This window comes from Microtus oregoni, unplaced genomic scaffold (assembly GCF_018167655.1).
Source record: "Microtus oregoni isolate MIOR12 unplaced genomic scaffold, Mior012 000016F_ref0000370, whole genome shotgun sequence".
NCBI classification, from domain to species: Eukaryota; Metazoa; Chordata; class Mammalia; order Rodentia; family Cricetidae; genus Microtus; species Microtus oregoni.
The window spans coordinates 18,716,400-18,737,965 of record NW_024543075.1 but is presented as its reverse complement, the minus strand read 5'-3'; the positions used below and the strand labels follow the sequence as shown (position 1 = coordinate 18,737,965).

The 21,566-nt window shown below is 50.8% G+C and overlaps 1 protein-coding gene across 1 annotated transcript in view; it reads left to right on the top strand.

The window, feature by feature from the left end:
- The first annotated feature begins 1,185 nt into the window (after positions 1-1,185).
- Sbk1 (SH3 domain binding kinase 1) overlaps positions 1,186-21,566 on the top strand; it is a 46,873-nt gene continuing 26,492 nt past the window's right edge. Inside the window, exon 1 of the mRNA XM_041666284.1 lies at positions 1,186-1,879. The gene's annotated coding sequence lies outside the window, so the exon portion shown is untranslated. The remainder of the gene's footprint in view (positions 1,880-21,566) is intronic.

The following is a 21,566-nucleotide window of genomic DNA, read 5'->3' as shown; positions in this document are numbered from 1 at the left end:
ACATCTCTTCTTGTTTTGAAAGGCTCTGTAACACCCCATCATACTCGCTGTTTGCTAGTCTTGCCCCACCTCTTGAGCCCCTGGGAAACTGCTCCATCCAAAAAGCCTTCTTCAAGACCTTCCCTGCCTCTCACTCTCTTCCCCAAGTGCAAGCTAGTTCCCGTGTTTGAGCTGGAAGGTTCTCCCTCCAGATCCTCCGGCTGGTACCTCCCTCTCCTGCAGGTTGCTGCTCTGATGTCCCCTTGTTGGGAGTTGGTTCTCAAAGCAGTCTTTCTGACTACCTGCTGGCCCATCAGCCCCATCACACATCTCCTGGTTAGTCCCCTGCCCTTTCCACAACCTGAATTTCTTTATCTTCTGTTTCTTCTGCTCCCAGGGTTGTATGTGTTGTCAATTTCTGCAAAGGTGGGGGGCAGGAGCTGAAAACTAGTCCAGGTCCCCACTAAAGGCAGGTGCTCTGAGATTGCCAGGAGGGAGTACCCTGTGTAGACCAGCTGTGACCCCTTCGGCCTCCTGTGGGGTACAAGCCCACCAAAGGAGAAGGAGCTTCTGACTCTTGATGACTGTGTGCTCGGAGTCCTGCCCAGTGCCTGATAGATACATAATGATACAGGTCAACAGGGTCCATTCTGGTATCCCCAAGCTAAGCGTGCTACTAAGCTATGTCTGCCTTCTCTCTGGCTCCCATTCAGAGTGGCCATGCAATTGGACCCAGAGTCATCAGAGATGGTGATTTCTGGGAATGTGTAGGACTTGGTTAGTTGACTGTGGAGGTGTGAACTGCGGAGGGGGGCGGGGACTGGGGATGCTCCCTGGAGCCCAGAGCTCTGAGTCCTACCCAGATCCTTCCTACCTGCATTCGGAGGGTCCAGGTGGCACAGGAAATCTGACCGAGCCCCAGGGACTGCGCAGTGTTCCGGAGAGTCTGCTGCCGCACCAGGCTCCCAGCAGAGGCGTGGTCCTTGCTTGCTTCACTGTGGCCAGCCGCAGCCTCCCAGCTCTGGCAGAGAAGGAGTTAACTTCCAGGCTTCTCAGCGTGAATGTGGAGCTATTAATACCCACAGCCCAGCCATCTAGAGCCACCACAGAACTGAGCCCCAGAGCTGAGCGGAGGGAGCAGGGAGCAGAGCAGCCTCCACTCTGGCCAAGCGGCACCTGACTTCAAGGGTCAGAACTTTTCCTGGGGACAGTGTAGACACGGTGCCAGCCTCACCTGACCCTCACCAACCCTCCAGCTCTAAGTGTCAGCTGGCTTTCCTGGAGGCCACTGTACCATTCACTCCAGCAGAGGAGAACAAACTTTGTCAGCCACCTCCGTGTCTGCTGGTCAACTCGGAGCAAGAGACAACTGAACAGACATACAGACAGAAGGCCAAGGCAGCTGTGGGCCTATCCTCAGAGTCTTACCTTTAGCAGACATCAGCAGAGCGGACAACTGAGGTGCTGAGGACTCCTCCAGAGGCAGCGATAGACCCTCTGGCCACTACCAGTCACCTCAGGAGTCCAGGCAGCTGCTAGCCGTTGTTCAAGTGTGGCTCCCGCGGCTGGACCCCCTGTGCCTCAGGACAGGAGCCCCAAGAGAGCCACAGGCTCTTCCACCTACCGAGGCAACGGGTAACCTGAGTGAGAAGGCGCAGGTGGCAGGCAGGCAGGCACGGGGTCCTGAGGCCGACAGGCTGCTGACCCTGGAGCACACTGGCTCAGAGACCCGTGCCCTGGCTGGGGAAGATGCTGTGGAGACCACCAGCAGCCACCCCGGCCCTGTCCTGCAGTTGCCTCCTGCCTGGCCCCTGGGCTGTGGAGCTGATGATGTCCCAGCTTTTTGCTTGGTTTGCTTCCACAGAGAGGAGGAGGAACTGGAAGAGGTGCCACTGCAGAGGTCAGTCCTGGGGTGGGCAGCGGGCTGGCAGGACCATGGTGCAGCCCTCCCCTGGGCTTACAGGCTGGCTATGATGCTTATGGGACCTCTCCACCCACTCTCACCCCCCTCCACCATCCCGCCAAGCTCACTGGCTGTCACTACAACCTTCTCTTCACTCCTTCTACTCTGGTCCTAGATCGACTTGCCTGTTCCTTCATTCCCACTGTGGCCATTTCTTGTCCCTATTTAGAGACATCCATGGTTCTTCAGCTCCTACAACAGAAAGTCAGCTTTCAGAGTTCAAGACCTGTGTGATTGGGGTTGACACCCCATCTCACTCTGTTCCCCTGTGTTACCAGGGATACCCTGGCTCCCCACACACACACACCTAGGCCCAGATGAAATGCCTTTTCTCCCAGGGAGGCCTTCAGGAAGCCACAGGTCCACTCAATCCAAGAGCCCCTTGTGCTTCTCGAGTTGTCCTGGCATTTAACAGGTGCCCAGGCTTGGTTGGATTAGTAAGTGAAAATGTGTATGTGTGAGTGTGCTCAGGTGTGAACACTCACACATACAGAAAAGGGAGGGAGAGAGGGAGAGAGAAGACGAAGATTTCTACAGCTGCGATTGTGTATTTGTGGGCGTGTGTGGGCATGTGTGTGTGTGTGTGTGTGTGTGTGTGGGCGTGTGTGTGTGTGTGTGTGTGATTGTATACACAAGTTTGTGGGAGCAGAGGTGAGTTCTGTGTACCTTTGTGATGAGACTGCATGTTGCCAAGTGGAGTTCAGACCTTCACATTGGTGTGCCTTTCCCAACTCTCCTCACTCCGACCCTCAGGGAAACCTTAGCTCCGGTCAAGTACGTTACCCGGTCAAGTACATGGCCCAGGATCTGGGTGAATGTACAAGCTGGCCGGGTCACCTCTGCTCCAGCCCAGCCTTCCTGAGTCAGTGCCACCATGGGAAAGGCAGACACAGGGCCACTCTGGGGTTTCTTCTATGCCCAATAAAGAATAGGAGGAGAAGGCCAGGCAGTGGTGGCACACGCCTTTAATCCCAGCACTCAGGAGGCAGAGGCAGGCGGATCTCTGTGAGTTCGAGACCAGCCTGGTCTACAAAAGCTAGCTCCAGGACAGGTTCCAAAGCTACAGGGAAAGCCTGTCTCGAAGGAAAAAAAAAGAATAGGAGGAGAAAATGTGGGCTTTCACATCCCAGGCCAGGTGCCCCTTGTGACTATGTTGGACCCCACATTTATGATTTCTCTTCTGGGGCCCTCTGTGTTCTCACCTGTGTAATGGGAAGAGGCTTCCTGCCTGGTTGTTAGCTGACCACGCAAGGTGACTGGACGCCTACAGCGTGCCAGGCTTTGGCTGGGGCCTGGAATGCTGGCACAGCCCTGGTGGGGTCTACAGCAGATGGGTTTGGCATAGAATGAGGGCACATTAGTGGGAGCGGGTACCCCGTGCTCATTAAGTCAGGCTACAAGATAGACCACCTCTGTTCACAGCACACTCTAAGTCTATCCAGATGTACAGGTGCCTCCCAGGAGATGGGGGCATCCAAGAAAAGGTGTCTGTGAGCTGTGGGGATGGCAAGGTAAAGGCCGGCGGTTTGGAAAAATCACTGTCCGGGGATGGGGTGAGGACGGCAAAGAGAGTAGTATCCGATCACATAGGCCCAGACTTCCGAGTCACATACTTTGGTCTATAGGCACCAGAGCAGCCATGGGAAGGCTGGAAGCCAGTCGGGTTAGGAGCCTCAGTGAAGCTAGGTGGGAGACGTTGTACTTAACTTCACAGAACTCCACAGGCTCAGTGGAGCCATTGTTTTCCTAGGGAGCTTGGAGTGCTGGGTGAATGACTGAGTGAAATGACAGGGGGAGACAGGACCAGGGCATCATCTGCTATTACAGACCCTCTGTCTCTCCTTCTCTCTGTGGGTAAGGAACCCAGGGCCTTGCCCATGCTAGGCTGATTCTCAGCCCTGGGCTGACTATCACCAGCACACACTGCCAAGCTCGGCCTTGATGGCCCTGGGCTTCAGGTCAATGCATACATATTAATCAATCCCAATTGGTGAGTGACTCAGGAAGCCCCAGAAGAGGCTAACACACTAGGACTAGAATCTTCTGCCCTCTTCTTCCTCAGCTTCCCTCCCCCCACCACCTGCAGCTTAGGGGATTCCCGCGTCGAAGAGGTCCCTCCGTCTCCTGCTCTGGGATAGAATGGCTTGTGTTTCCAGGGGCTGATATTCTTTCTAACTGACACTCTGGCTCTTTAAGGCCGAAGGGAGGGACACTGCCAGGCTGGGCAGAGATGGTGACCACAGGTGCCAGGTGGTGAAGCTAAAAATACCGAGTGATGTGGACAGCCGGGCTGCAGGAGCCAGGCAGAGCTGGCTGGGAGGGACAGCAAGACTGGGTGAGGTCACCTTGGACTCGGAGAATGTGTGGTGTACTGGACGCCCTCACCACCTCTCCTAGCCTCTCTCTGGGGCCAGGGTTTCTCTAGAACACCCAGCTGCCATCTTTAAAAGCCATGGGCCAGTCTGAGTCTGCCACCGTCCTCTTTCCTGTGACTCTGAAGTCTTTTGGGGTCTCTTCGTAGGCAAAATGGGGATAAAGAGGCTGTAAGGGGTATAGGCAACCTGCTCATTCATTGGTAGGTTGAACAAACTTCCTGAAGCCTCCAAGGACTGGATGTTGAAGCCACAGAGATGGGAAGAATGCAGACACCGCCCTGATGGGGCTCACTGCCTTGTGGGCACCAACGGCTATTGTGTGGCCAGGAACCTCTGTGAGCTGTAAAGAGAGTACACACCACGCCAATGGATTCTCCTGTAGGTTCATGCACACTGTGCCACAGGCCAGCGACAGCGTTACCAGCCACCTGCTCGTGCTGTGCCGATGTGTTAATTAGGTGAGGCAGCTGCTGTGCCCATGAGCCTGGAATTTAGGCTGCATTCTTCACAGCTGATGTCCTCGAGATGGAGTCCAGTGAGAAGGGCTCTGCCCCGAGATCTTTCGCTGACCCTGACTCCTTTCATCTTGGCATTGGCAGCTCTCAGAACCTCAGAATCCATTGCTAGAATCTGCATTCCACTGGTAGGGAGTGAAGGGAGAGTGGAGGAGCCAGGTGGGGTGCAATCCTGCAATGCCTGCCTTCCAGAAGCTGAGGCAGGAGGATTGTGAGTTCAAGGCCACCCTAGGTTATCTATAGTCTCACTCAAAACAAATACATTAAATTTAAAAGATCACCCAAGGTTTTTGAGAGTCAGGTGGAGGCAGTCTCTTTTACTTGTGTATACACGCATTGCCTATGACAGCAAGGGGTGCTGGGAAAGGCAGTCCAGTGCCACAACCTCACTGGGGCTTTATGAATGTGGGATAGTTTGCTCTGTGAAGACAAATGACCTCATAATAGGTGCAAATTGTGCTTATTCATTCACTCAGCAAAGTGGATGGCATCCTGCATGGGAGAAAGCTAGGGGCCACATGAGAAACACCAGCTCTGTGGTCCTGGGGCTCAGAGTTAATGAGGGTCAGAGGACACCCGAGTAAACCCATAATGGGATCATCCAGTTCAGACCCACTGGGGAGGAAATGAACAGGGACACACAGGAAACACACACTTCATGTAAGGTGACGTGGGAGGCTGACGTCCCAGACCTGGCAAAGGGAGGGGACTGGCCATCCATGCAGACGGAACAGAGGCTGCTTGGCACACAGTGACGGCTCACTCTGAGAAGCCAACGCGGACAAGCGGAGGAGAATGGTGAGACAGTGACGTCCGTGAGTGGGGAACAGGCCAGATCCACTCGGCCCTGATAGCTCTGCGAAGGAGCTGGGTTTTCTACTAGATGGGACAGGGGATCCTTTAGAAGCTTTTAAGTGGGAGAAACAATAGAATCTGCTTGACATTTTAAAAGATCCCTGAGGCTGCTCTCGGCGAATCAATGGCTGCGGGGCGAGCATGGATACAGGACACCGGCACTGAGATCATGGAGGGATGTGCAGGAGGTAGGCAGGCCAGGATCGAGGGAAGAAGATGGCCGCTAGCACATTTTGAATATGGTTGGTCCCAAGAATTCACACAGGAGTTCAATCCCAAAAGGATTATGTCAATGATAGCAAAAGATAGAAAATTAACTTCGGTGTGGTGTTGGAGATGAGATAGCACAACGGATTAGGTCATTAGGGTGGAAGCTCCCATGACTCATGGTGGCTTCGTAAGTAGAGGGAGTGAGGCTACATGAGCCTGGCCAGGTGTCTGTGTACTCCAGCCGTGATGTAATGCACCTGTCAACACCTTCCTGTCCCCATCAGAGCCTGTACGACGCTACTTGGGCTTACAGGCTGCAACCCTATGCACAAAGTTCTTTAAAGATTAATTTTTTATTTGTATGTTTATGTCTGTGTAAGCATGTGCTGTGCATGTGCGGGTGCCCTCGGAGCCCAGCCGGAGTTACAGAACTCTAGGCAGCTGTGAGCCGCGGGACATGGATGTTGAGAAATGATCCTGGGTTCTCTGCAAGAGCAGCAAATATGCTTAACCACTGGGCCATCTCTCCAGTTCCATCTTTGTTTATTTTTTTAAAAGAATTTCAGGGTAGGTCAGTCTAAAGTATGGCTGAAATTAATTCTATTTTTTTTCAATTATTTATCCCTGAGGGTGGTGGAGAACAAAACACCACAATGGGCGAGGAGGTCTGAGAGCAATGTGGAGGTGTCAATTCTCTCTTTCCAGCAGGTGGGCTCTGGGATTCGAACTCAGGTCATCAGGTTTGGCTGCAGCTCTTTTACCCATAGAGCCATCTCACTGGCCTCTTTCAAACTTTTCCTTTTCTTTCTATTTTTTTTAAAGGATAAGTTTATTTAGAACCTTGCAAAGAGTGTAGTGGGCAGTGCAGGACAGACTTGCCTGCAAATCTTTTTAAATTTTGGAACTTGTATGCACCCCAAAGGCCCATTCGTTAAAGGCTTGGTTCACTTGGTCCCCAGCGTGATACTACTGGGAAGTTGTGGAGTCTTTACAATGTTGGGCCTGGTGTGAGGAAGTCGGGTCTTTGGGGGACATGCTCTTACAGGGGATATTGGACCCCAGTGTTCTCTCTCGTTTCCTCCTCCCTCCCCTCCCCTCTCTTTCCCTCTCTCTGTCTCCTTCCCCTCTCCCTTTTTTTCTCCCTCTCCCTGGACCCTTCCTCAGCAGCTCTGCTTCAGCATGGTACTTCCAACCATGATGCTCTACAGATTCGGAATCCATGAGCAGACACCTGTAAGGCCGCCAGTCAAAACAAATCTTTCCTATTATAAATTCATCTCAGGGATTTCATCAAGTCAAGGGCAAGCTAACTATCATACTTCTCAGGGGGAAGATCTCTGTGGTGGTATTCTTTTCATTTTCGTGTTTTTTGTACTGCTAGGATGGAACCCCGGACCCCACGTGTGCTAGGCAGGAACTCTCCCACTGACATTCATCTCCAGCCCGTGTAGTGAAATTCTTAAGTCTCTCGGTGAGCGTGCTCCCTGTTTCATATGATGTGATCCCAATCAGCTCAGTTACTCTTGATTCCCTTCTCCCTCTAAGAGGAAGAAGCAGCAGAATCTGTGCCTGTATCTCCTAAACAGGTTAGAAGGAGTTGTTCCCAGCATTTCTCACTATAATGAAATAATTGAAGCCGTCCACTTTGTCCACAGAGAGCTTTTAATGAGCCATGTGATTAGATTGGTGCCTTAGTCTCTTATTGCTATAACAAAATACCCAAGGCTGGTGATTTACAGACAGTGTTGTCTCGTTCAGCTCACAAGTCTGCAGACTGAGAAGTCTAAGAGCCCTGCAACATGGCATCTGCCCAGTCTTTGGTTAAGGCTTCATGGTGCTTTAGTCCATGGCAGAAAATTGGAAAGCGGTGGGCATGTGTAGAGGAGACAAACACAGACCAGACTCACCTTCTAACAGCCCAGTCTCCTCCCTCTGGAACACTCCTTCTGGCTCCAGCCAACTGTCTGAGGCTCCATGGTCCAAACCCTTCCCACTAGATCACACCTCCCAACGCTGCCACACCAAGGAACTGAGATTCCAGCACCTGAATACAGAACACAGCAACTGGACTCCATCTCATGACCTCAGCCTTAGCCCCACTTACAAAGCAGTTCTGCCACGTGACGGAGCACACTTGTGGCTTTGGGGATTATGACTCCCATAACCCCCCAAATTTTGGGAGTTGTGAGGGGTTGGTCTTGCCCATTATAGCACACATCAACTGGGAAGCACTCCCCGGGAAAGGAGACAAATGTGGCATGGGGTCGGGACAGTGGGCACATGTGTGGGGACTAATTTAATAACAGGTAAGGACGTTATACCTTGCATAATCCCTAAGCCCATGAAGCTACAGTTAACTCTTCAGATCTCCAAAAGGTGCTGGCCTGGTTAGAAGGGAGGACAAAGCTTGAAGCTTGGGTACAGCAAGGCTGCTTGAGAATCTTCTGGCTAGGTGGGTGTGGTATATGCCTCTGCTCCCAACACTTGGGAGACAAAAGCAGGCACATGTCTGTGAATTTGAGGCTAGAATGGTCTACATAGAGAGTTTCAGACCAGCCAGGGCTACATAGAGAGGCCCTATCTCAAAACAAAACAAACAAAAAACCAAGCATCTTCTGTCTGGGACTGGAGAGGTGGCTCAGTGGTTAAAAGCACCAGCTTCTCTTCCGGAGCAGGGGTTCGATTCCCAGCAGTCATGTGGCGACTCACAACCATCTATAACTCCAGTTCCAGGGGATGTGACCACCTCTTCTGGTCTCCTTGGGCCACCAGGCTTGCATGTGATGCACAGGCATACAAACAAAACACCCACAATAAATTAATAAAATTAAAAAAAAGAATCTTCTGGTCCACAAAGACTAGACATTTCCCCAGAAATGATGAGACAGGGAGTCTAAATGAGGGTTTCTGCACCCACCTAGGAGGCTATGCAAAGGTGAGACACACTGACCCCACACCTATTCATCCAACCTTCTCCCTCCACATTGCTGCTGTACAGTGGGCTCGAGCCTGACCTTCCAGGAGCTCCTGGGGTTCCCCTACATCTCCCTGTGAGTGATGAATATTTGGCAGTCATTCTGTTTGATCCGGCTTTCTTCTCCCCACTAAGGTGCTAACAGCCTTCCAATTGTATGCCCGCCCTGGTCTGTGTTAAATCGGTCTTTTCTGGTGGTGGGTTCGAACCCAGGGCCTCAGCATGTTCAGGACGTGCTGTGCCTCTGATCAGTAGAGGAAGGAATATCTAAATGTGGTGGCCAAACCCAGACATTTGTGCTGAAACTCTATCACCTTGGACCCCTCTCCCTGCAACTACTGGGTTTCTCAACTGTGTGTAAATTTTGTGAATTTCACTTTTTAAAGTTGGGCCCACAGTTTACTCACAGTGAACACAGAGTTTTTAGCAATGACCTTAAGAAGTTCTGACAAATGTATACATCCGGGTAGCCCAAGCTTCCATTCAGTCATAGAGCGTTCTGCCTTCTCAGAAAGTTTCTCATGCTGCAGCATCAATATTTACACACACACGCATGCATGTATGTAGACACACATGCATGCAGACAGAACGCGCACACACACACGCACACACACATGCACATACGCACACACACACGGTGGGTTCGCTCCCACATGCCTTTGAAGTTCTTGGGAATGAACTAGAAACTAGGGACCCACTTTGGAGAAAAGCCTGGAATCTAAGCAGAACCAAAGCAAGCATGGAAACAGTATTCACAGAGACAAAAACTTCCAAACAAGCCATGGGCTCTGTGTGCAGAGACTGAAAACATACATTGTAACCATGAAAGAGACCCAGGGAAGGCAGAAGGGAGGAAGGAAGGATAGTGGAAAAATATATAGCTCAATAAAAACAATTTTAGAAAAAGTTTTTTAAGAAAAGAAAATGGGGGTCATCTCCAGAAATAACAGAAACAGCCAGGCGGTGGTGGCACACGCCTTTAAAATCCCAGCACTTGGGAAGCAGAGGCAGGTGGATCTCTGTGATTTTGAGTCTAGCCTAATCTACAGAGCAAGTTCCAGGACAGGCTCCAAAAGCTACAGAGAAACCCTATCTCAAAAAAACAAAAACAAACAAAAACAGAAATAACAGAAACAAAAGGTTGAGCTGGGGTCTAGGAATACCCTGCCTCATGTCAAAACAACAATATATAAAATGTATCTCATTAATAAAACTTTAACTTCTCTTGATACATCTCAATATGTAGCTCGGGCTGTCCCAGAACCTGCCATCCCCCTGCCCCAGTCTTCTCAGTGCTAGCCTTTCAGGCCTGTTCCACCATGCCCTGCTGTATTTCTGTAAGTAGAGGTAATAGTGGGAACAAAAGAGACTGGGAGGCAAATAGGGAAAGCCCCAGAGGATGGGAGGACAGACCAGAGGATGGGAGGATAGACCAGAGGATGGGAGGACAGACCAGAGGATGGGAGGATAGACCAGAGGATAGGAGGACAGACCAGAGGATGGGAGGACAGACCAGAGGATGGGAGGATAGACCAGAGGATGGGAGGACAGACCGGAGGATGGGAGGATAGACCGGAGGATGGGAGGACAGACCAGAGGATGGGAGGACAGACCAGAGGATGGGAGGATAGACCAGAGGATGGGCGAGGGTGATGAGCAGAGGCAGGGAACGTTCCAACCAGCTCCTTTTCTCGCCTGTGGTTACTCCTGAGGACACTGTGCACAGCGATCGAGAAGAGGCTAACCTGTAGGGAGCACTAGTGGGAGTTCTGGCTTTAAATTTTGATTTTTACTTTTATTTATTTATTTGTTTATTCTGTGTGTGTGTGTGTGTGTGTGTAGACCAGAAGAGGGCGTTTGAGCTCTGGGAGCCTGACTTACAGCATTTGTGAGCTGTCTGATGTAGGTGCTGGGATCTGAACTCTAGTCCTCTGATAGAGAAGTAAGTGCTCTTAACCCCTGAGTCAACACTCTAGCCCTGGATTTTTTGTAAAAAGATTTATCTTACTTCAAACTCTGGGTACGTGTGTGTGTGTGTGTGTGTGTGTGTGTGTGTGTAGTATGCACATGAATGTCAGAGCTCAAGGAGGCCAGATAGAACTGATTTCCCACTTGCCATTCCATGTGGATGCTAGGAACCAAACTCAGGCCTCTGAAATAGTAGTGCGTGCTCTGAACTTCCGAGTCATCTCCTTAGCCTCGTCTTTTTTTAAAGAATTTTTGCACATGTTACTTATGCAAAATTTCATTATGCATTGTTTATGCATGTGTATTTCATTATGATTCTTTATGCATGTATATCATTGCTTTGAGTACATCCACACACTCCACAACCCCCTCTCACCCTTCCTACTGGCCCCTTTCTTCTTTCTAAATAGCCCTCTTTCTTTCATGTCTTTGTAAAAATGTAGATTTGTGTATATGAGAGAGAACAGGTGATATTTGCCTTTCTGAGTCTGGTTAATTTCTCAACATGATGATATCCAGTTCCATCCGTTTTCCTGGAAATGACATCATTTCATTCTTCTTTATGGCTTAATAATCTCACTGTGTATAGAGACCGTTCTTTTGGATGCTTTGGTACGTTTGTGGGTATGTAGCTGTGCTCATCTGCGCCTGTGTGTTTGGAAGCTGGGGGCTGACACCGGCTGTCTTCCCTTTCAGTCTTTGTATTATTTTTTGAGACAGGGTCTCTCACTGAACCTGTGGCTGCCATTCCTGGTAGAGCGGCTCATAGACACTCCCTTTTCCCACTATCTGCTTATCTTTTTTCTGTCCCAAGTGCTGGGGTTACAAGCATGGGCTGCCACATCTGGCTTTCCATGGGTGCTGGGGATCTGAACACAGGTCCTGTGTTTATGCAGCAGGTACTTTACCTACCCACCATTTCCCTAGCATTTCCTCTTTTATAATTTATTATTGCTGTTGCTTAGTTAGTATGTAATGGATTTCATTGTGACATCTTCAAATATATGAGTTTTTCATATATATATATATACCCTTTTGCTCATTACTCTGTGGACAAGGTACCCTGCCTTGGCTGTTATGTGGAATGCAATGATACACCATGTAGGTGTCTCTGTGTTGTGCTGACTCAGGTCCCTTTGCTAGGCCATGCCATAGTTCTATTTAAGTTTTTGAAGGTCCGCCACACTGACTTTCACAGTGGCTGTTGGGTTTGTGACTTGGCAGCAGGAGTCAGTGTAGTGACGTAGCTTCCCGTGTTCTCCCAGAGAGGCAAGAGCCATGTGCTGGGGATGAAAAGAGAAGCAGGCAAGAGTCAGCCATGCCTTGCTATGTGGGTCTAAGACACCACAGGGGCATCTCCTGGAGCTGATGCAAATGTGGGTTGTCCCCCCCCCCAAGATCCTTCACAGACAGAAGGGGAGCTTGGTAGCAATGCTCAGAGGGAACAGGAGAGAACTGGGCCTGTGGGGCAGCACCGAGTTCCCCTTCTAGACACACTTATGGAGGTTAAGGGACATGGCTGCTTGGGATATGGCTGTCCCTGGTGGAACCACTTGTTTGGTATGGGCAGTGTCAGGGTGGGTGAATTGTGGCATTCCAAGGAGATGCCCAATGGGAGAGGTGGGTGAGCAAGTGGGGCACATTCCGGGTATCAGTCCTGTGATGGAGAGTGGACTCCATACAGGACAAGGTGGGTGGTGGTGACTGCCGGGCTGACAGGCAGGGAGAAAGTGAAACGGCACTGGGTAGCTGTCTCTGTGAGGTCAAAGGGCTGTCACATGCAGAAACTGTACAATGGGGTAAGCAGGGATGCCAAGGGAGCAGTTCAGAGATTCTGGAAGGGTAAGATCATGAGGTCTGGGGTTTGTACCCGGGGATGTAGCCCAGAGAGGCAGAGTGGGTTGGAGGTGACATCATGACATCCGGGCACTGAGAAGACAGCTCTCTGGTGTGACTCTGTTCTCTAAACTCTGTCCCTCACAAGTCTAAACACAGTCATTTGCTCTGGAGCACGGCCTGGCATGGGACTTCTGAAGGCTCTCAGAAGACTGAGCAGCTGGCTTCAGGACTAGAGTGTGGACAGAGACCAAGTTCCTGGCGGAAGGAAAAAGTCAGGGGGGGGATCAACACAGTGCTCCAGGGGCTGTCGCTGCTCAGTCACAGCCAGGGGAGGGACTTTGAGTGGACCAGAGGGCCTGGGCTTGAATCCTGCGTGATGGGGAGCAGAGGATAGAAACATGCTCTTCTCTCCCAGATCGGGACAGTGAGTTGATGGGTGGAGGTTGGGGGTGCCGGGCGCTCACATCCTTTGACCCGTCCTGCACTGTACAATACTGGCCACTAGAGGGAGTGCTGAACTCATATTTGCAGGGACTAGCCCACTAAGGCGCCATTTGCTCAACCTTGGCTTTTTCTAATGACTGACAAGTTCAGACTTTGAAACCACATATTACAGGTCCACTACTTCTGGGTTATGTGGCCTTGGCAGAGTAACCCAAAAGTTCTGTCATGTGGTTTCATCAGCCATAAAACAGACATAGAAATGTGAGTAGTGATATATGCCTATTATCCCAGCTCTGGCAGGCTAGGTCAGAATAGTGAATTTGAGACCAGCCTGAGTTACTACAAGGGCTACACTGAGTTCAGGGGCAACCTGGTCTATATAGTCAGACCCTGGATCAAAGGAGAAAAATATAAAAATAAGTAGATAGATAGATTGTAGATAGATAGATAGATAGATAGATAGATAGATAGATAGATAAAAGAGGCAACACTTAAAACCCAGGACACAGCTGGGCACTGGTGGCACAGGCCTTTAATTCCCGCACTCGGGAGGTGGGAGGCAGAGGCAGGTGGATCTCTGTGAGTTCAAGGCCAGCCTGGTCTATAGAGCGAGTTCCAGGACAGGCACCAAAGCTACAGAGAAACCCTGTCTCAAAAAACAAAAACAAACAAACAAAAAACCCAGGAATTCTGACCTTTTATCAAAATATTCAACATCTGTGGAGAGCTGGAAACACTGAGAACACGAGTCCACATTCACCCTTGGTCACCATGGGCACAGCCGTACAGAGCTGATCCACAGAAGGCGAGAGGGTATCTTGGTTCAATGCAATTGAGTAGCCAGTGTTGGCTCAAACTTCGGGAGTGTGACCCTCAGTAGTTTATTTTAGGCATGTTTAAGCATAGCACAGTTTAGTAAAAAAAAAAAAATTCCTGGTGATCCCAGCACTTAGGAGGCAGAGGCAGGCAAGTCCCTGTGAGTTTGAGGCCAGCCTGGTCTACAGAGCAAGCTCCAGGATAGACAGGGCTACACAGAAAAACCCTGTCTCAAAATGAATGAATACAAACAAAACTTTCCTGGTGATAACTCAGTCCTGTGTGCACAATAAGGCTTGAGACATGACCACATTGAAACTCTTTGTAAAGTGCATGAGGCATCTGTCATGACGACGGCCTCTGTAGACTGACTTCATGTGACACCTCCCGTAAAGATAGGTTCTACAGATTGGCAGCTCACAATAAGGGTCTAGGGATGGATCCAGTCTGGTCTCAGCCACACAGATAGCACAAAGGTCGCCAGGCTATTTATTCGTCATGTCTGCTCCCAGCCTTCTGGGTAGCAAACAGGTTATACACCCTCCATTTGAAGAGACAGCCCTGTGTGTTTAACAAGCCTAGCTTCCCACGTGTTTATCTGTGCACACAAACAAGGACCTCCGTGCCTCCCACACCCACTGCTGTGCATTCATACAGATGGAGGGGACATCCCTTCTGGCCACTCCACTCCCATGGCCCTGGCTCAGGTTGATGCCATGTCTCCCGTCTGAAGCCGATAGCGTTCCGGATGGTCCTTCTAAATCCTCTTCCCCACAGTCTGTTCTCTCTACACATCCAACCCTTCTCTGCTCAAAACCCTTCAGAGTGAAAGCCAAAGACTTCCAAGGACCCCATCACACGCACACACACCGCTGCCCTGCTGCCCCAGTCCCAGCCCTTCTCCCTACTGCTGAACATTCCACTCTGATTGCAGGGCCTTTGCACTAGCCATTTCCTTGGCCTGGCTCCCCTGTCTGCACGCCCCTCCCCCACCTCATTTAAGTCTCTGCTTAGGGATCAGCATCTCTGTGAGGACTTCCCAGCATGCCATTCCCCTTTTCCTGCCTCATCTCTTTTCTCACATTAATGCTTTGACCTGTATTGTTTATGTCTGGGTCCTATTTGCTGGTGCCTCTCTTTACTAGAGCCGAGGCTCTGCAAAGCTGGGGCTTTTCTGTGTTGCCACTTGGAACTGCTACTTAGCACGGTGGGAGGACTTGATAAACAGTTGGAGGCAGTCTGTAGCTCGGTGGCAGAGTGCTTGTCTGGCAGGTCAGAGGCCCCGAGTTTGATTCCCAGAACTGCAAGGGAGACAAAAAGATAAAGAAGTATTTGCCTGGCTGCACATGGTGGCACATGTCTGTAATCTCAGCCCTTCAGAGGCAAAGGCAGGTGAATCTCTATGAGTTTGAGGCCAGCCTGGTAGTGAGCTCCAGGCCAGTGAGACCCTGTGTCAACCAAGCAAGCAAAGGAACTATTTGCCTGTTTAGTGGGTGGATGAAAGTGTGCAGTAGAGGCAATGGTGGTACCAAGAGATCCAGCCAGGTTTGATGCTGTGGATGCTGTGGGATGCTGTGGGATGCTGTGGGATGCTGTGGATGCTGTGGATGCTGTGGGATGCTGTGGATGCTGTGGGATGCTGTTGATGCTGTAGGATGCTGTCGGATGCTGTGGATGCTGTCAGATGCTGTGGATGCTGTCAGATGCTGTGGAATGCCGTTGGACCTATCAACACAGAAGTACAGAGCCTGCCTTTAGGCTGAACACCCTGTGGTTGGTATCTTGAAGTTTTCCACTTGTTTTGTTTTTGACTCTGTGACGTAAGGCTCATGGGACCCTCCCACTGGGGACTGAATTGGGATGGATCTCTGTCAGGAAGGCCTAAGTACCTGTAAGAGTCTACACTATCCTACGAATGACCCTATGTCCAAGCGAGTATGGTATTCAATGGGAGTGAAACCCACCAGGGAAGATCCTAGAAGAGACCCTTCTGTCCTGCATTCTGAGCACAGAGTGACCCAAGTCAGCCCCGGGTCCAGGTACACTGTGGAGGTTGACCTTTTGTCCACCAGAGCTGTCAGAACTGGGGTCATTTTGAACCCCACATTAGAGAGAACCAGGCTAATCAAGAGAGAGCCCCAGGTTCCTGGGACACGACCTTTGAGATGACTGGCATCTGGCTCTGGTAGCTTAAGCAGCAGGCTGCGAATTGGCTGGAGCAGGCCACTGGATTCCTCTCTGGGCCTTTTGTTGTCACATCTATGAACTAGGCAAGAAATTTTGTACACTGAACATCAGGGCGGGTGGGGTGTTCGGTGTCGTCAGCCGTGGTTCTTGACTGTCGCATGGAGTGTGGTCCTGACCCACCCTGGATCACATTCAGAACAGTCCAGAAGCCAAGGCTCTGTTTCTATCCCTGTTCCTTGAAATGTTCTGGGGGCAATCTAGCTTTTACTTCCAAAGGGATGGGTGACAAAGGACAAGATAGAGTTCAGTAGTGACTTCAGGCCCAGAAACCAAAATAGTAGTGGCTTCATTGAGGACTTCAGACATACTTGGGGGAAGCTGCAGGACTTGGTTGTGTCCTTAGGTCCCGGTGGTAGCTGTGGACCTTGAGCGCAGTCTCTGACAAGTCCTAGTGACACCTGGGAGGTGCCAGTGTTTCATTCCTTGTCCTCCATTCTGGCTGAGCCCTCATATCTCCCCAGCCACCAGAATTCAAGCCATTCTCTAGGATCACTTAATTAGCCAAGCTTATTAACTCCCACAAGGCTTCTCCTCCCCTCCTAATTAACTCACTTAATTAGGGCTTGCAGACCCAGCTCCACCCAGCCCCCTCTGGCTCCCCTCCCTGCCTGTCTCTTCCTGGCCCCGGCTCAGCCAAGCCCCCAACAGAATGGGAAAGGGGTAGGTGTTGCCCGAGCGCCTTCAGTACGCTGGCCTTCACTTCATGTCCTCCACCCTGTCACAGGACACCAGGACTCTGCCTTTTGCTACAGCAGCACAAGACAGAGATGAAAGCAGGTCAGAGCAGAGGATGCAGAGAGGAGAAATGGGATGAGATGAGTCTGAACATGGTGGCAAGGAGGGCCAGGAGCAGCTGGGCTGGGGAGCAGGAGGGAATAGCAGAGCCTGAACCCTGGAGGCAAAGTGGTTTGAGTCCCAGGTTGTACGAAAGCACTATCCAGCCTCCTCTCTCTCTGTGCCCCTGATGCAGAGGGAAAGCTCCTGCACTGAAGAGGCCCAGCCAGGGATCAAGGAGTGTGGCCTGGTGCAAATCTGTGTTTATTAAATAAGCAGATGGCCTTGAGAAGATGCTGGGGGTGGGAATTTGAGGAACTGGGGGAAGGGTGGGGATAGCCAGGCGAGTACCGTGTCTGCGGTCTACAGTCCCAGGCAAGTACCATTTCTGCATCTATGGTCTGTCTGGAGTATGCCAGGAACACTCTGGGCCTGGGAAAGAGGAAAGGAAATGCAGATCTGGACGTGATGGTATATACCTGTGATCCCAATACTGTGGAGGCTGAGGCAGGGAGATCAAGTCTGAGGCTAGTTTGGCCTGCATTGTGAGGCTCTGCCTCACATGCAAAGAAAAGCCAGAGAACGGGATGAGGGGGAGGCGGGTGCTCACCTGGGTCAGATGGGCAGGTGTTTAGGTGCTCACCTGGGGCAGATGGGCAGGTGTTTAGTTCACTCACAGATTTTAACTGAGGCTGGGGAGGGGTGCTCACCTGAGTCAAATAGGCAGGTGTTTAGGTGCTCACCTGGGTCAGACGAGCAGGTGTTCACTCCCGGATTTTAACCGGTTCAGAAATTCACATTCCTCCACAGAGCAGAGAGCTTGGGTTTGTAAGTAGCAGAGATCCAAGTCACTCTGATTTAAGCTCAGAGGAGACTTTACTGGGTCACAGAACTAAACGGTCCAAGTCTTCAAGTACAGGGGTGTCAAGGAGTCCAGATAATAGACAAGGCTTGAACCCACCCCAGCCCTTGGTTCTCTATCTCCTCTGCTGGCCTCATCCTCTGGAGGCTCTCCCTGGTGAGGCAATGCCAGGCTCTCACTCTCTGCCTTTCACTGTGGGCTGGCTAGAGCAGGTACATGTCAGAAGGGACCCATCCCTGTAGCCAGGAATGTTTTATACACTGATTGGCGGAGCTGGGTCACAAGACCAGGCCAGGAGTCGGACAGGTGCTCCTCTTGTTGGGCGCCCTCATCATCAGCTCCCTAGTGAGTAAGGAAGGGTATGGCAGGGAATGTTGGTTCCTAAAGGGAAACCGGGGGGTCTGGGACCAGAACGTGCAGACAGATGCTAGGTAACGGGTTCTGTGTCGCTTGGACTGTGTGGGCATCGTGCCAAGCCTAGCAAAGTTCCAAATGCAGGCGTGTGAGGCAGTCTCTGCCAGGCCCCACCCAGATGTCCTTGGCCTCTTTCCCAGCTTTTCCCTGCTTCTTCATCTCTTTTCCTGAGGGCTTTCTGGTTCCACCCCCATCCCTACTCCCACCCCAGCAGCTCTTATCCATCCTTGCCTCCAGGATGTGGCCAGCATGCATGCCCTACACTGTCTCGAGTTCCTCAGTGATGCCGGCTGCGTGTATTTGTTCCACAGTGGTGAACCACTCCAGGATACACCCTTGCCTATGTTCCCCCCTCTCTTTGTCCTCCCCTCCCCGAGGTCACCTATGAGATAAAGGACTTGCTCAACTCTTCGTCCCAGGGTCTGTTTCAGAGAATGCAAACTAGGACACCAATGAAGCCAGCCCTGTCCCCCAGCCCCCAGGGATGTGTACTAGACACACTCGATCCCCTAGAAATGTCTGTGTTCCCGGGGGTCATTTTGCAAGGATCAGGGACTGAGTGAGCTCTGAGAGTCCAGGCCTCAGCTGGAGGATTACAGAGATGCAGTAAGCATGGCTGGAGTCAGGTCCCATCGGGTCCTCATTCCATCATTTTCAAAAGCAACAGCTGCATCCCAACCCTAAGGGCACAGCATCGATCACTATGGTGACAAGATGGCAGGTTGGTAGGGGCTAGCAGTGCCGAAGTCTCTCCATTCCCGGTACTTCTCAAAGCATTGACCAATGAGTTCATCCAGAGTGTTTTTCTTGATGTGTTTATATTTTTATTTTGTTTTATTTTTGAGGCAGGGTCTCGCTCCACAGTCAAGGCTGGCCTTGACCTAGTGACAGTCCTCCCCCCCCACCTCAGCCCCTGAAACACTAAGGTTGTAGGTGGAAACCTCACCATTGGGGTTTATTCTGGATAGTTCTAGGACCTGGCTTTAGGAAACATACTCAGAGTGAAAAAATTCAGAGTTGTGCCTGGTGATACCCATCTGTAGTCCTAGCGCTTAAGAAGTAGAGGCAGTTTAATCCCAGCACTCGGGAGGCAGAGGCAGGTGGATCTCTGTGAGTTCGAGGCCAGCCTGGTCTACAAGAGCTAGTTCCAGGACAGGAACCAAAAGCTACGGAGAAACCCTGTCTCGAAAAATCAAAAAAAAAAAAAAAAAAAAAAAAAAAAAAAAAAAAAAAGAAGTAGAGGCAGGAGGACCAGAAGACGCTCAAGGACACGCTCAGTCATACAGCAAGTTCAAGACCAGTGTGGGCTGCATGAGTCTCTGCCTCAAATAAAGAAAGAAAGAGGAAGGAGGGAGGGAAGGAGACAGACAGATCTGTGAGCCCAGCACTTAGGAGGCTGAGGTAAGAGGATGGACAGTGAGTTCTGATTTAGCCTGATATACATGTATATACACATACACACACATACATACATACATACATATGTGTGTATATGTGTGTATACTCTCTCTCTCTGTTTCTCTGTCTCTCTGTCTCTCTGTCTCTCTGTCTCTCTCTCTCTCTCTCTCACACACACACACACACACTCATATATATAGACTCTGTCTTAAGGGGGGAAATCACATTTATCAAAACTTTCACAGAGGAATTTTCAGTTGTTTTGAAAAATGTATATAGTTGCGGGAAATGGAAACTACCCCAGAAGCCAATGCGAATAGTTTGTCATCTCTGCACCCCATGGTTTTACTAAGAAACGAACCACAACCAACATGAATTGGACCCCTTCCCTCCCAATCCCGGATCTTGAATATATTCCACGAGCAGCCACTACCCTGACGTTACAGACATCCTCCTGCCTTTGGCTGGCTCAGCAACAAGGAGTGGAGTTCTTGCCTCAAAGCGCAGCAGGCTTGCAGAACCACAGAGAAGCAGGTCTTTGCTCCAACTACCATCACACGGCACTTGTCAGCATCAGTGGCTTCCTGCTGGCCACCCACGGTCACAGTTGTATTTCCACGTGGGGCAGAGAGCACAAGAACATGGCTGGAACACTCTGCTGCTCCCGTGGGATGCATTCCAAACAGATTTCAGAGACCCACTGCCTCCCAGCCACTGCGCTCGGGCTGCCCCTCTCTTTCTGAAGTACTGTGGGTTCTGATGGAGCCCTAGCTCAGCCCATTGGCTCTGTCCTCAGGGGCCCTGGACACTTCTGCTCCAGTTGCCTGTGCTTTCCATATCTGTGCACCCAAATGACATCATATCTTTCATCTTAAACCTAACCTGTTTCCTGAACTACCCAGTCACCAGATCACCAGGACCCTTGATCTGTTGAGCTACATAAGCTGGTCCTGGGATCAGATTCTAAGGGGTTCTTTCTGTATAATACCATAGCCACAAGGATCAACAACTCAGGAACATCTCTGTGTCATGACTGGGACAAGAGCGAAAGAAGGAGCCTGAGATGCCCCGATACCCCCCACAAGCACGGAGATGACTAATATACCAAATACAAGCACTTCCAAGGTCATTTTCTTCAGCTAGGAGCCTTTCCCAGACTCTAGTTTGAGCGTTGTCATGTACAGGGTCTAGATCATGTGATTTCTCTTCGAATCTTCTCTCCCCCTCACCCTAAGACTAGAAACTTGACTCAGTCCCAGGGAGTGACCCTGGGGTTCTGAGGTTCCAAGCCTCCCGTGTTTCCCTGTACAGGAAGCAGTCCCTAGGTGCTCAGGAGCCCCTGGAATCTCGGCACATGGGAGGTGGAAACAGGAAGACCTTGGGTTTAAGGCCAGCCTGAGCTACGTGGCAAGGCAGTGCTTCAAAAAAAACAGAACTAAACTGACTTCTTTATTGCACAGAGAGCTGTGTGTTTGGACAGAGGCAATCTGCATGAGATCTGTTTTCCGGTATTCTGTGTGGCTGTGGAAGTCGGGGCCAAGTTTTATCTTCACGTTCTACTTACCGTTCACGATGGCCCTGTAGAAGGGCAGCATTGCTATGGGGACAGCGTTGACTGCCACATTTCTAGGCATCAAGGACAAGGGACTGTAGCCAGTTCCCTAATTCCTCCAGTCAGATAGACTGAGCTGGTTCCGACCCAGGTCATGGCGGGGTCAGGCAGACAAGCAATTTACTGCAGAAAATGCTTGGGAGGGAACTAGCAGAGGCTTGGACAAGTGCCAGATTGCAAGAGACCTAGCAATTGAAAAAGGGGAATGGGGAGGGCGACGTTGGGTAGCAAGAGCCTAGAATGCGAAGCCCCGGACCCAAAGTTGCCATTAAAAGAGTCTTGTGTCCCCAAGGAACGGCGGGGCCCTAATTCCCTGGCTGG